This window comes from Pagrus major, chromosome 23 (assembly GCF_040436345.1).
Source record: "Pagrus major chromosome 23, Pma_NU_1.0".
NCBI classification, from domain to species: domain Eukaryota; kingdom Metazoa; phylum Chordata; class Actinopteri; order Spariformes; family Sparidae; genus Pagrus; species Pagrus major.
This window is the reverse complement of record NC_133237.1, coordinates 14,077,400-14,090,658: the sequence shown is the minus strand read 5'-3', so window position 1 is coordinate 14,090,658 and position 13,259 is coordinate 14,077,400.

Sequence of the window (13,259 nt, the reverse complement as noted above, 5' to 3'; positions counted from 1 at the left end):
AAGCAAAGATGTGAATTTGCTTCACCACCGGATGCAAATGTTGCATTAGCCCCTCTGCTCACATATAATGGAAGTGACGGGAGGTGTGACCATGCCCTGAAGAGTGAGATTAGTTAGGATTAGGTTAAGTATATCAGGGTAAGACAATCAGAGTCGGAGTAGGATGGGTAATGCCTTAGCCATCCTTGGAAATAAATATCCTTGGCCCCAGAGGCTAGATTTTCGTCAGACAATAGCTGATGGGTTTCTTGATTGTACACTTTCTGTCATGTATTTTTAATTTTGGGAAAAGATAAAAAGGACCTCCAAACTCCATACACACTGTTTCAGCATGCTAGACAGGCCTGCTGTGCTTTGTGACAGTTGCTAAGCTATGATTTTAAAAACACATTCAATAAAGTTGACGGGAGTATATCTCCCTAAGGAAAACTATATAACCGACACTTTGTGCTTGCTGTTTCCTGCCAATATTATAATTTGTGTTTTACGATGTTTTTATGTAAATCAAGCATTGCTATTCAAATATATTCAGTCAGCATTTACCATTCAGTAAATGCCACTTTCTTTAGGATGGATGGAGCTTCCAGGGCTGGTTATACCCAACAACAGCCATATTAAGACTGCCCATTCAACCATGTAAACAAACTGAATATAGTAGTTGGCACAAGACAGCTAGAAAGATGAGCCAACTCTGCACTGATCCAAAACCTGTTACAGGGTTATGTAACAACCCATCTTCCTCAGTTTCATTTTTCTGTTGAACGTGGGTGACCTCTGTTGACCTCTACAGGTGCTGTTTACATGACTCTCAGAAAATCAATTGGCTGCTGGAACACTGGACTCTTCCTGGAGGTGCTAGAGCAGGCAGACATATGTATGCATACATATGCATGACAACCCACAACAACACAAACTGGCATTGTTTCATAAATGGAAAAGTTTGAAGCACAATCGGTCAGTTGATGGAAACTGAACTGTATACGATTTCAAATTGTACTCATGCTTCTTCATACTCGTGTGGTTTGACCCTCAGCAGCTTGCTCGAGGCGTAACAAGAAAGCTAAATGCATAAAATAGTATCTATTTAACATAATCTGTTGCATCCTGGTCACTTACATTACTCAATGAGCATCTTGTAACTTTAAAAACAAAATATTTGCTCAGTATGACTTAACACACAGACGTTCGTAGAAGTTCTGCTGCACTCAAAATCTACATTTCATATTATTTGATTAATATGCTGCGTAGACCTGTTTATGTGCCGACAGCACTTAGTTTTTATTCTAGAGCAGCAACACAAAAGGTCATGCATGTTAAGTGCCACTGTGCTTCTGTGTTTTCAGACTTGGTTTCTTGGTCGGTGTAATCCAGCTCATAAATATAAACAGCTCTATTTTATTCAACTTGAGCAACACAAAATGCCTCCATTAAACTTGTATTCAAATCTGAGGTGACTGTCTTTAATGTTGTAATGTAATGTAAACACAGGAACCAGTGACAAACTTTAATGTTGAGCTTTAAAGGTGCAATATGTAAGAATTGGCCACCTGATGAATTCATACTCAACACAACAAATAGGGGGCAGCATCTCACCAGAGTAACCGCTAACTGCTGCCAAGTGTAGCTGCCATTGGCTAGTTAACTCAGTTAGCTGTGCAGCTAGCAGTCTGAACTTGGAGCTGGGAGCACCAAGGGAGTGTTGGTGTTTACATCCCGAGCACAGGAGCTTTGGAATGAGCCAGACCTAGCCAGTTAGCATGCTAAGCATGCCATGTAACAGAAAAACTGTCATTATAATGTCAAAACTGTTATTCCTTCACATTCTGTTTCAATTTTTTGTGAAGGTTTCATCTAAATTTTTTTACATAATACCCCTTTAATATTTAGACATTTGCTTGGATATCACATGAAGACACTCAAACTGAGCCTGCACACACACAAAGGAAAAATAGAGCAAAATTAGATATGCGAGAGAGGAGGAGGTGGTGGAGGAGAAGACAATGACAAACACAAAGACACTGAATTCTACTCTCATCAGAGAAAAAGCTACACATAATTCCTCCATGGATTCAGCTCTCGGTACAGTGTGGTCTAAAAAACAGCTGCTGAATGGAGCTTTTGTAGAGAGAGAAAAGCCTTTTGTGGAAACTCCATAACTCTAAAGCTGTACTGTGCAACTGCACTGACAACATTACTATGGCAGCATGATGATATTTTGTGGTAAGATCTTGACCTTTTATTGGGAAAGTGAGAGCGTTCTCACATCACAGACTGGCAGCCTGTTTGACATGACGTGGCACTTCCAGCCTCCTGTGACTCCGGAGCTGTGTGGCAAGACTTCGAAAATTCATCATCTAGCAAAGTTAGACAAGTATGGCACAGTTGTCAGAGTCTTTGCCCTTGTCTAGTCGTGTACGGAAAGGATATTTCTTAAAAAAGGATCTATATTCCATGTCCACACACAAAAAAATATCTCTGTACACATGAGAACGAAAGCAATTCATGCTCAAACAAGCATGCTGGGACATAATCCTTTTGCAGACATGACTTTAAAACACGAACAATAGTAGCTTATTATTTATTTATAGTTATTTGACATCCATTTCTTCATTTTTATTTATTTAAGACCATTCTGGCACATGACGAGCAGTGCCAATCAAGTGAAAAAATCTCGTTTGTTGTGGTCATGTCAGGCACATGGTCATTACACAAAACAACAACGGCATGCATGAATCCAGTGGATGTCATCATTGTTTCCCCACTGCTCTTTTTTACATGTGCAAACACAGTTATTGGAGTTTTGAAAAGTCTCCATTTTAGACAGTGTTTTCAAAAATCTTAGTTAAAGTGACCTTAAACCTAAAGGACAAAACGTAGAGGAAAATATGTGTTTTCAAAACTATCTGTATACTTGTAGACAAGGCCTTAGATAAGTATTTTGTGACACAATGTCTGATACTTTGTATGTTTTTGCAGTAAATAGAGAAATAAACATTGCCAAAGTCTTTCCATCCAAACCTCATAAACTCTGGCAGCGAATACAGCGAGTGAAGCCAACTCGATGCCATGACAAAGGTACGGCTGTTGCCTTTCTCTCGGCTGCCGTCTGCTGGGCCAGGTAGCTTTACATTTGGTCCAGACAACATCTGGCAACCTTGCACATCCAGAAGGTTCTGTCTCAATCTCCTGAGTCCCCTGGGTGTGGACACTGCCAGGCCAGTAGCTCCCATCCCCTTCGAAGAGAGGCCCCCGGATCTCCAAATCCCTAGCTCAGCCACGACCTGCTGCAGCTGGACCTTGGCACAGGACGCTGTGTCTCTTGTGGCCTGCTTCTGATCATAGACAGCCACAGTTGGCAGACGGCACCAGCAGTTATGATATTATGAGACCGCTGCAGACCTTTTGAGATCTCATTCAGCGGTCAGTTATTTGGGGTGCGTCCCAGAACTCGCTGAGAATTTCAAACAGGAATGTCTGCTTCTGCAGGCTTCAGTATCATTGTAAATAAATATTCACTGCTGGTTATTGCCCTTATATTGGCCACATTTTCTCATGGATTACACTGAATCTGAATAAAAAAATTAAAATATTGATGCTTTTTTTACACAAAACCATACTTATGTCCTTCTAAAAAATATATACTTGTGAAGTGAACTCACTCTAATGCATGAAAAATGTATCTCCATAAAAATTTACTTATATTTCTGTGAAAATGAAAAACATTCATCAGAAGAAACCTCGACTAAGAGAGTGATAACTGGATTGACTGACGAATCGACATATTGTGTGATACTAAATACGCTAATATTTCACCCAGTACCAACCAACGGACTTGTAATGATCTGCAATAAACTTGAGATTCTGTGCTTTGATCACCTGCTATGAACATTACCCTCTTCCACTGTGTAATGCCAAGTCGTACTTTTGCAGTTATTATGGTCAAAGTAACGCAAAAGTAGAGTAATCAGTCATGTATTACTCAACACAGACAGTACATTTGTAAAGTAACTCAGAATATATTCAATGCTCTTTCTCTACAATTTATTTGGATTCCTTCAGCAGTTACAAATGGCAGACAATTAAAGAGAAGTCCTCATGGAGCAAGCTTCACAGCTCATCAGGAAATCAGAGCAGACAATTAATTTGATAGAATTTGTCTAATCCTAACATTAATCATTCGACTTGATTGCCAGCTGAGTAATTAACATTCATCAACCAAAAGAAACTTTAGCAGAAGCATCATTAGGCTACACTGAATGAGTGTGTCTTTAAAGAAATTGGGAAATTACCAGAATCAGAGTCGACTTTACTGGACACATATAAGGAATTTGACTGTTTTTTGTTGTCGCTGTTAACTGACACAGAAATAGGCATAACAACGAAGAAGAATGACAATATACACCATCTTTTGTTGGCATCACACCAGCCATGATGCTCATCAACATACTCTTACTTGAATCATCGTTGTCTAATACAGCAGCAACCCAAATGTGGAACACAGATTTTGCTTTAATGGAAGTAGTTCATGTGTTTCTTTAACGTCTCGCTGTATAATCACAGTCATCTAATATTCGGGTCGATACAGTAGATTTCTTAGCTTTTTCTAGAATACAGTATATTGTAGTACATATCTACTCAATCAGTGCAAAACATGAGAATCAACTTCCCAGTTTCATCGTCAGCTACAGATTTGAGATCATAACTCAAGCTCTAAAAAAAAACAACACCCCTCATTAAAGATGCTGTAAAAATCTGACCAAATCAGAGATAATACCAACAGTGGTCAAACAGAGGTGATTCACGTCACGGTGTCAACAAGTGAACTAACATTTCAGTGCCCTCTGTCTGTCTAATGGTTATTTAATTAGGCTCAGTGTTTCCTACAGAGTATTTCCAATCTTTCCTGAAGGCATCCAGCTTCACGGCTCATCTTTTATCCTCAATTTATACAAGGATCAGTACTCTGCCATAAAAATCATCACACAGCAAGTAACTTAATATCTGATGACAGCATATTGATGTGGAATAACAAAGTACATGACACGGCAGAAACACATAAAAAAAACCTCAAACAGCATCTACATCAGATCACCTTCAAATGAGGCACGTAACATCATCTCGCAAGAAATCTTGCATGAGCACTCGTGGGATGGACTGCTGCTTCTTTTGGGGTTAATTGATTTTCTAGTTGCTTAATTTAAAGTGGGAGTTTGTTTTTCTGGTTGCAGACGAGTCCGGCGATTCTCTCGAGGCTTTACCGACGCATTCTTCACATAACCCTCAAAACACTGGCCGGTTATTAAAATATAGAGATATAACACTCTCTCAGCAGTTAATAATATCCATCGTTGTTGTGCTAAGGGGCCTGTGTGAGAGCTGTGCTTATCTTATAATACTCGCAGCAGCTGAGGTATGGAGAGAAGGGTCACTGAGGACTAACTACAATTTGAGCATCTCAATCACGGCGAGTTAGAGCTACTGTATGTAATTGATTTCCTTCTGTTTTTTTTTACAAACCCTATAAGAACTCTCACATACACACATCCACACACATATACATCGCTGACTCACTTCCAGTTTATGGCCCGGCCCTGATGTCAGCCTGAGTTGTGCTCGTGGGCGGCCATTCCCTATGGCAGCCTGTGGATTACATAATGGCAACCTGTGAGTTTGTTTTCATTTACATACACGTCGTTAAGAGCCATGTGTTAGGCCACAGACTGCGAATTAGACCTTATTGCCCTTCCACATGATGCAACGCTCGCAGCCTGGAGAGCAATATAGTTTATTGCTGTGAACAAAGAGTGAGCCCTTTAGAATATAAAGAATCTGTAAAAAAAAAAAAAAAAATGGCTGCAAACCTTGAAGCGTGTTCGTAATAGTTTAGCTGATATTAAGTGGATCAACAAAACAAAAAAACACACAGACGCATGTAAGCTCGGTCTGAATGCCAAGAGGTAGAGAGAAAGCTGAAGCCAAAACGCACTGAAATGCATCTAGGTGAAAAAAAAGCAAGTGTGCCTGTTCAGACAGCATCTCGTAAGACTGTCTTTTGTCATTTAGAGTCACGACAAAGGTCAAGGGAAGCCGACATGTCTCCTATAACCTTTCCTTCCCATGTTCCACTTCTTTAAAGGTGAGCGCTTCAAGAGTGTGGCAACATCCCAAAGACAGGCAGAGATTAAGTTCTTTTCAATTTGAACTGCATGATTCTCCTGACTGCCTCGATTTCAATGCCACTCTCCACATCAAAGGATTTGGCGGGCTTTTGAACAAAGTCAATCAGACCTTTTTTATTTTTTTATTTTTTGAAGGCAGCTGTCCTACATCCAGCATGATAGCTGCATAAAAAGGCCAATAATGATGCACACGCTGGGAAATAATTCTAACCTAATTTCTCTGGGATGTGTCACGCAGCACTGCGATTGGAGGGGGCAAAGATTACTGTTTGTTTTCTAGGCCGTATCCACCTCCGCCTATTCATTTTCAAAAGGGTAATCATGAGTTGGGCGCAAGTCAGTATAACAGTACCTTACTTCAATAAGAGCAGAAACCCAGCACTTTGTGAGTTTTTACTTTCAGACAAGTTCTACTGCCTTAAAGGAGCTTGGGGAATGACTTCTCCAGTACTGCATTTCATACAGAGCCTGCTGCCAGACATTATGTGACTGTGAGCACGAACCACCATGAGGCCCTGACTGAGTCTATAAAGTGAATTTACTTTCTAGTCAGCACTTTCTACAGTATGTGCATCTCACGGATGCTCGAAAAAGTCTTGCCAGTTCCTCAAATATGATGCTTTCCCTCCAAGTCAAATGAAAGCATCAACCGTTTCAACAGCGACAACGATATATGTTTATGTAACAAAGCCCTCTAGCAGTCAGAGAAATCATGACTCTCGCCTACAAAAGGATGGTGGCTTTAAAGTGGTTGGACTATCGGGAAACCACTATTTGCCTCCACTTTCCTGTGAGGGGCTCTGTGGTACTTCTTTGTTGTGCTAACGTTAGCTACTGCTGCGCTCTGTTAACAGAGCGAACAGACGAGGCATAAAGCCACATCCTTTGGACTGTCATGGAAATGAGATGTTTACTGAAGTTAGCATGCTAACCAGCTAACCCCTGCCCTTCGAGACACCTCATACCACTTCATAAGTAGCTCAGGCCTCTGGAGGTGGGCAGCAGGGATGCCAAGCCTCCCTGTCGCTCCTCTCCCACCTCAAGCCTCTCCTGTCCTGCCTCAATCTGCCATGTCTTTGTCATCCCCTGAGTCAGAGTCGTTGTCAGAACTGCTGTAAATCACCTTGGTAAAACCTGTTGTCAAACTGGGCTTAGTTGATCTCAGAGGCTATGTTAACTGAGAGGTTGCTGAGCCTGGTTCTAGCCAGCTCATAGGACTGCTACCTGTATGGCTAACTGAGCTAACTGGGCTAACATGCAAACAGCAGTTGTCACATCAACTTTTTTAGGCACTGATGACACCATCCTGCCGATAGAGACAAATCAGAGAATGCTTATGCGTTCTTCCAGAGGTGTGTTGCATACTGTATGGTGTATTCTGCCATGTAATTTGAAGGATCTGTCGGATAAATCAAAAACCAGATTCACTTGAGATCAAACTACTGCTGGAGCCACTATGACTGAATCAAACAGGCCCTCCTCAGCTGTTAAAATAAAGCCAAAGGGCGGGAAAAGTGCTTTCCAGTTAGAAATTCCACTTGATTAAAAGTACAGACGTATTACCACCAAAATTTACTTTAATTATCGGAAGTTAAACTATTCATTGAGCAAAATGTTAAATTAATTCATCACAGAGCCTCGAAGGTCTTTTTTACCTTCGATCTTTTTTTATCATAACATTCGTTCACACAAGTTATTATCTTCTGCATCGAGATAAAGAATGATTGAACCAGACAAGGTAGGAGAAAGTATGCTGCAAAACCAGTTCAGCCCAAAACACTCAAAATGATCAGCACCATAAAGCACAGTGCCAGTGCCATCAATAAGAAGAATAAGCTTTGGCGCTCTGGGTAATGAATTTACAATTAAGACTAATACACATACACACACTGTAGGTAGACGGCAGCAGCATAATGATGTGATGCCAAGACATCGCCTACAAGCAGATATGCAGCAGACCAATAAAGCAGCCAGCAGCATATTGCCAATTACACAAACAGCAGCTGAACAATGCCAAGACATCAGCTCACGATATTTTTTTGGCTCGGGTGGCGTTGGAGGCCGAGGAACTGATGGAGTCGCTGAATAGCGGCATCAGCAGCAGCAGGGGGGGAGGAGGAGTGTGTCGCAAACACGATTATTCCCCCTCAAAGTCGTCCTGAAGTGACATTACCGTTGGCAGGCGGGTTTGCTTATGAAACGGTACATGAGCAGCGGTACAGTGCGGTTTGGAAAAGAGCCCTGTGACTGTTTGAATAGACCGCTTCCTTGCAGGGGTGCGTTGGATACATATTACAGCAACACCACTCAGTTTGGTGCTGTATGTATTCTGTTCGCTTCTCTTCAGCATCTTGTATTTCTGAGTACTTTAGTTAAATGTATTTAAAGCAAAAGAAAGAGACAAAATTCAGAGAAATTCAAACAGTTTTCTTAATCTACTATCGCTCAGAGCTTTTGTGTGCGAGAAAAAACTCAATTTTTGTTCCTGCTTTTGATTCACAATGTCCTTCATTGCAACAAAAGACTCAATTCCTGAAAAACCACGCCAATTTCGTACTGTTACGATGGAGCTTTTAGTTCAGTTTGGCAGCACGTCTGACACTTTTTGATTTACTGAGTTCAGTCCGTGCATGTGTCGGTGTATTTGGGAACGTAACTACGTTTAGCAGAATGTTGGTGTGTATTTCCAATCATCCTTTGTTTGACATTTTGATTGATGTTTTGCTGGACGTGTTCATGAAAGTGACTGAAGCGAGCCTGTGTCATAAAATCTGACTCACAGATTCCACATTGTAACGTCCTTCGATGTCTTACAAATGCATGTTGTCATGTGCATACCGCATGTATGTGTCTGTGTGGGAGTCATTATGCTCTGACGGACTCTGATTCACAGGACCGTCGGCCGTGAGCATGCTGTTGAGCAGGTAGTCAGCAGCAGGTGGCCCGCATGGAGGGATGGTGAGAGCACAGGAAGAGACGCTCGGTGTTCTGGACACTGTGACAGGCTGAGTGATCGAACGGCCATGGGACTGTGTCACGAGGAGAGAATGTGGCTCTGAGTGTTCAGCATCCGCTGCGCTCACATCACGCTCAATATGTGTTGTGGTGAAACAGCATGATGGTGAGTGAAAACGTGTACGCAGGGTGATCTGGGTGGTGGAAAAAGCTTGTAAGTGGCATGTCATCCCTGTGGAGTATTGACCCTGACCATATAAAGCTGTAAATTCATCCTGAAGCTGCTCACAACAGCTGGTGATGAGAGAAATCCATTTGTTTAGAATATCATCGGATATTTGTGCTCTTGTACATTTACATACAGAAGGCTGCCAAGCCACTGACCACAGTTCAGGACTGCGATTCAACATTTGTGTCAAGCTGCTGGATATTTTTAAGGAAACCTCCTGATATTTTCCAGCCGTGTTTTTGGTGACAAAGCAACTATTTCAAGCCTCAACTTTATCTTCTCCTTACAGAAGAGGATTAGGGCCACTGTAGGAGGAAAATTGAGTTCTGACTTTTTCCTCAGAATTCGATTTTAAAGTCAGAATTCTGAGGAAAAAAAGAAGTCAGAACGCTTTTTCTTTTTGCAGTAGCCATAAACCGACTCTGTATTTATTAAACCTAACCAGAGCATAAGCACAGCGTTGTTGCAGCATGAAAATCTGAATCTAGATCTAAAATTTCTAAACATGTTGTTGATACTGTGTCAAAGCCTTCTGATTCATCTTGTGGTTTTAGGGTCATCTTAGTGACATCTCTCCTCAGCAATTCCTGTTAACTTGGTTTATCAGTCCTGCTTTTTCAGGCCTGTGTGTAAATGAAAAGAAAACGTTAACATTAATAAAGTAGGGTCGTGTCTAGATGTTAACCCCAGACCTGTGAAAGATCTTGTTCGTTTGATCATTTCAACCCAAATCTTGATCTTTTCCCAACCCTAACTAAGTGAGGGCGTCACTTAAAATACCTGTTTGGGTCTCCACAAGCTGCTTCCCATCAAAATCATCTATTTGTGCTGCCTCAAGCACAGTTGGCAATAGTCCCTACTTAAAAAATATCCAGTGTTTTGTTGAAACAGCCACTGCCTTGTCCGCCTTCTCGCCTGTTACTCCACCACCATCCCCTCCACGTTCTGAAATGAAAGTCAGGCCGTAAACATGTAATGCGAGCGTGATATGAAACGTATTGTAGAAATGTCACTTTGCCTATTGCGTGTACAAATGCGAACATGTGTATCGCTGGATTGCAGGAGCGTTAAACATTTTATCCTGAAGACCGGGCTGAGTTCCCACGATTTTTGCTCACAGCAGAATGCAGTCGAATGAAATAACACCACAGCTTACATCATCAAAAATACCACACAGCTGAGGCGACACATTAGCAGGAGCATTGCAGCAGTGTTTCTATTTCTCTGGACAGATGTAATGTGTGAATCAGTGCCTCTGTTTGTATGACTGACTTGTGTGAAGCACCCCACAGGGCAATCTATCCCTGAAAGATATTAATTTAGATGGGAAGCTCAACTTAGGATAAGAGTTCAATCCCTGCTGACTTAACCCTCCTCGCTGAAGGCGCTTAAAAAAGTAAAGTTACTTCACCCCGCCGCTCACCAGTTGCAACATGAAAGGGATATAACTTTATCCCATCAACTTTGAAGTGAAAGTTGTCATCTCTGCTCAGTCTTCAGTACTCCCACTTCACCTCTGCCAGCTCCTTGCTCACTGAGAGGGTGAAGGGAAGAGTAGTGGTGGTGGGGGGGGGGGGGGGGGGGGGGGGGGGGATCATGAAGGAGATAAGGTTTCCATGGTGATTGTCTGTCCCTCCTCCCAGGGGACCTGTCATATTAGAAACTGCCTTCCTTAGCAGCGACTTCACCGGTCGTTCCCTGTCAGTCCCTGCACTGTGCGCCCATTGTACGCTGAGTCTGCATTAATGCCGACTGACATTTAGCTCTCAGGCCCTGTGAACAGATAGGAGATGACGGCTGTGATGGGCGCCGTGGTAACCCTGCACACCACGTTAAGAGGGCATCCCACATGAGCTATCGCCGTGCCACTGCTGCTGCTGCAGACTTTCAGTGAAACATCTTGAGGAAATCAAGATTGATGAGGCGGTTTTGGGAAAAGACGTGTCACCACTTGAAAACAGCAGATTCATAATCTGAACTGAGTCGACATCTGGCTTTGAAGTTTCTCATATTATCCGATTCTTTGCAGGTATCTGACAGACGCCGGCTCCCTCGTCTGTGTTTGACAGAACATGAAGGGAAGCTGCAAAAAAAACCTGCTGTGATGCAGATCACTGTCTGCCATCGCGAGAAAGGCTAATGGCTTTGTCTGCCACCAACAAGCGTTTGCCTTGAGATATCTAAATATATAGAAACAATGACATCAAATCGTGTCGCACATGCAACAAGCATAGCGCCGCCTTGTACTTGGCTGCAGCAAGAATTCTCTCTCTCTCTCTTTTTTGCAAACATTATTCCCTCTCTTTGAGTTATTTTGAGGAGAGATCCTGAGAAGGCTTCCAGATCACAGATTTCTTCGAGGGTTTGACACGTTTCCACATTAAATAGGAGAGCAGGGTGAGATGGGTGTCAGGAGGGACTGGATTTGAATATTAGAGAGTGTTTGTCGCACAGTGAAGTTTGTACATACTGTTCCTCCCTCTTTGGATGGATGCGCTCGGCCTACTTGGACAGCAACCACTTGAACCTCAAACCACATGACGGAACCAAAAAATCTGGGCATGCAATTATTTTATTACATGTTTGTGAAAAACTGTTATCTAATGGTTATAGAATAGCCTCCACCTAAAACCAGGGATTATTCTAGTATTTGGCTCAGGTCACAATTATTATACTTGCCAAAAACACACAGAAATTGAGCCAGAATTGAAACAAAACATGAAGCAGACTTTCCACTAAATCTTATTATCAGCCATTTCAGATCAAACATTCACAGCAGCACACATCAGCAGCCTAATGTGACCTATCAGCCTGACAGGAGGAAGATCTTTTATTGGCTGGGTCAACAAAGGCAGTTTTAGAAAAATAGAAAAAGTAAAGAAAAACTTCAATGAGAGCACCCTGGACGTGCAGAGTGAGAGTGCACCGACTGCAGATTCAACATTAAGAGGAACACACTCTTTCATGCTTGACATTCTTTATCAAAAAGAGGCTTTTATAGCAAACTAGAGCCTATCTGTGACTTTGTTCAGCATGGCCTTCATGGTGGCATTCAGCATTTACCATCATATTCTCAGAGCAAGCAATGCGGGTTTGATATGTCAGCAGTCAGTCTTTAATTTGAATACGTCTGTTCAGAAAAAACTCACATGCAATCAAACACCAGATCAAATAGCGTCATTTCAAGAGTCAAGTGTAAAGTTTCACCAACGCCACGGGGTGTGCTGTGGAAAAAAAAGAAAGGCTTGTTTCTCATGTGCACACCAGTGTGCGTAAATGAGAGGAGGTACAATGGGGATCTGGTTTTAATTCACACCATCAAACCTCTCATTTGAACTGGGGTTTTAATTAGATTTGCTAATCCTTAAAGTTTGACCTCAGGTCATATGTGCCCATCGGAAGAAAAAGAGTTTTTGTTCAAAGAAACTGAGACTCAGTTGGGGGCAGAGAGAGTGCAACATTTCCCCAGTGCAGGATTATTACTCAGGGTATCATATCATTAAATGATGTTTTGTGTTGATGTCATTCACAGCAAGTAAACAAGCTCCCCCTAAAGACTTACTCCACTAATTTTACACATTACATACATGTATATCCATATTTATCTATATATCTGTTTATCCAAGTTACATATAGGTGTGTAGATATATGCATGTATTTATTTGTATGTGCGAGTACAGACAGTAGTGTTTGCATACATGTGTAGTATATCAATATTTACAACTTATCTTATGTTTTTGTTTTGTTTGTTTTTCATCTCTTTGTAAGTTTTCTTATCAAACAGAAGCCAGGAACCGGGCAGTCACTGACCACCAAATCACAATTAAAAAAAAACAAATCAGTTAAATCATCATATCAACAACAAACAATCAAGCAAAACAGTCATGGGAAAATTG